The sequence below is a fragment of the Pundamilia nyererei genome, unplaced genomic scaffold, assembly GCF_000239375.1.
Source record: "Pundamilia nyererei isolate P.nyererei 1_Seehausen unplaced genomic scaffold, PunNye1.0 scaffold00338, whole genome shotgun sequence".
NCBI lineage: Eukaryota > Metazoa > Chordata > Actinopteri > Cichliformes > Cichlidae > Pundamilia > Pundamilia nyererei.
In genome coordinates, this window is record NW_005187739.1 from 72,546 (window position 1) to 75,123 (window position 2,578).

Sequence of the window (2,578 nt, forward strand, 5' to 3'; positions counted from 1 at the left end):
TACCCATCCCTAGTTAGGACCCAAGATTTCCTATAATGAGAGGATCAGCGTTGTCCTCTTCACTTTTTATTGCTTTTAATATTGTGGCTGTGCGCTGTATATGTCCAGTATATGTACAAATCCATTCAGACAGACATAACGTCCTGTCCTTCCTAGCCCTGAAGACAAAACCTCCTCTTTATGATGGATAGTCTTTCAAAGTAAATGGGCTCATTTGCTCTGAAGTTTATGCATCCTGGTAACAGCGAGGCTATCCGAATCCCCCAAGTACTCCATCTTGTAAGCTTTATCCCCTCCACATGGTTATAATTTGAGAATTTCCCGATTTTCAAAGCTTTTTTTTTTTTTCAGCATAGTGTTGTTAATTAAAAAGTGGACTAGTTTTGTTGTGGCGTTCCACTTTGCCAAGTAGGGAAATCACCCTCTTCTTTCCATTTATTTCTTTGCCTTTCTCGCTCTCTCTCTCTTTCAGCCGTTCGCCCTCCCGTCCCGTCCGCCTTTGTCAAGAATAAAGCTAGCCCCACCACTTTGTAAATGAAACATCCTCCCAACATTAATGGGATTGAGCAGATGTTTTCTGTTTGGATGGTCAGAGATGGGACACTAAAGCCTGCAGCAAAACAAAACAAAAAGATTTTAGGAGGAAAAAACCCCAGAAAGCAAAAGCAGATATTTATGGAAATGATTATATCACTTCCCTCATATCCCATATGAACGCATGTCTCGCACACATGGCAAATTAGAAGTCACCCCTTCCAGTTTAGCGCACGTCTTAGAGCATGTGCCAGCGATCTTGGTACTAAAACATCGTAAATAACACTGTAACCCCTGGGACAAGGTGTTATAAATAGGACGTGTCAAACCCCGCTGTAGCCAGCCGCTGTTTCAAACCTTCTCTTTTCACCCACCGGGCCGCTCAGCTGCTTTTTAATTTGGCCCTCCCGTGGGCTAACCGACTGACGCCTCTCGGCAAGGGCCTCTGTATTTCAACAAGGCCACAAAAGCCCCAGTCCTCGGGCACTCGCACTCGCAAAGCTCTCCAGCCTTCCTGAGCTGTTACTTTTTTGGAGCCCAGACTCTACCATCAGCAGAAGAGAAACACCGGCCCTGGCCAGAAGGCAGTGGCCAAGTCTCATCTGTCAGAAAGCTAGGGGCCAGACTCTCCAGCCACTGGGTGGGCAGGGCCCGACCAAAACAGAGAGAGGAGCAAAAGTGAATGAGAGCGGAGAACAGGGGAGAGAGGGTTTGAGAGCGAGAGGAAGCTCCCAGATAAACAGACCGCAGCGCCTCAACTCCTAATCGCCCTGCGCTTCCGTTTCCAGACTCTATAATTAGAAGGGCCCCGGCCCTTCTTTCTCTTTATTCCCAGTTGACGCAAATGCTTCTTGTGGCTTGGCACCTCGTTTGGGGCGTGGGTTTTCAAGAGTTTACAGGCCCTGGGCCTTAGCTTTTTGGCTTTCTGGTCGCTCTGATACAGCATGACTAGCTAACCACTGTCTTAATGCACACTTCACTTGGCTTTAGTTAGAGTTTCTTTCTTCCACCTCTGATAATCTGCACGAACCTATCATTTATCCAGATTTTCATCATCTGTGAGCAGTGCTTTTTCTTTACTAATTTTCAAATCTTGGCCAAGGGAAACTTCGACTCTGAATGTGCAAAAATGGCTTCTTTTTTTTCCAGAAAGGGAGTGTTTTCCATCTCCCTCGCACGTGTTGTTGGATCCTTTTAATCTCATGCCATTCCAACATCCTCTTTTCACATTTGACATGCCACCCAATAAAGCCCGGCCACTAATTAAAACCTACTGCAGCCTCCACATAAAAGATTCCAAGTGGAAAAACTGAGAGGAAAATACTAATTACTTTAATATTATTTATGTCTGGAAGTCATCAGAAGGACAGGGCCTTGGACATTTTTTACACTCTGCATCAATGAGTTGTATTATGAGTTGCTGCTCGATCTCCATGTTTGTAGCATGTCAGAAGGTTTCTGGGGATGGGTTTTGGATTGTATTTGAAAAGCAGTGTAGACGAGCCAGTTTAGATCTGGGTTTGTTCTGGTGTGGTTTGTTGGGCATGTTGTTTATGGTTTGGACCTATACTTTCTGGAGTTTGACGAGCTTCAAATAAAACAGGACCAAATGAATGGGCCTGTCAGTGTTGGTTACACTTGCGCTGCGGTTCAGCGTTTTGGTGATTCTGAATGCGCATAGACACGCCCATAAATGTGCACTGATGCTCGAATACATAGATTGCCTCTTTTATGGACGCTCGTTTCGTCTGTCCTTGAACAATCACACGACTCGAGCCGTGCTTTTACCAGACCGAGCTATCATGTAAGGCAAAGTTGCATTTTATGACTGTGACAAATGATAGCTGGCTATGTTTAATGGGCTGGTTTGTTTGTTTTAAGTGCATAGTAATTCTTTCATGCTGTCTAACATGTGTCATGCACAGTTTGTATGGTTGTATGCTGCTGGAATAAAATGCAGTTGAAAGATTTTGGTTGGTCAGTAGAGGTGGGAATCACCATACATCCCACGATACGATATTATCACAATACTTAACGCACGATA

The 2,578-nt window shown here is 44.7% G+C and overlaps 1 protein-coding gene across 3 annotated transcripts in view; it reads left to right on the forward strand.

The window, feature by feature from the left end:
- bcas3 (BCAS3 microtubule associated cell migration factor) overlaps positions 1–2,578 on the forward strand; it is a 302,830-nt gene that overhangs the window by 51,170 nt on the left and 249,082 nt on the right. The gene's annotated exons all lie outside the window — the stretch shown is intronic.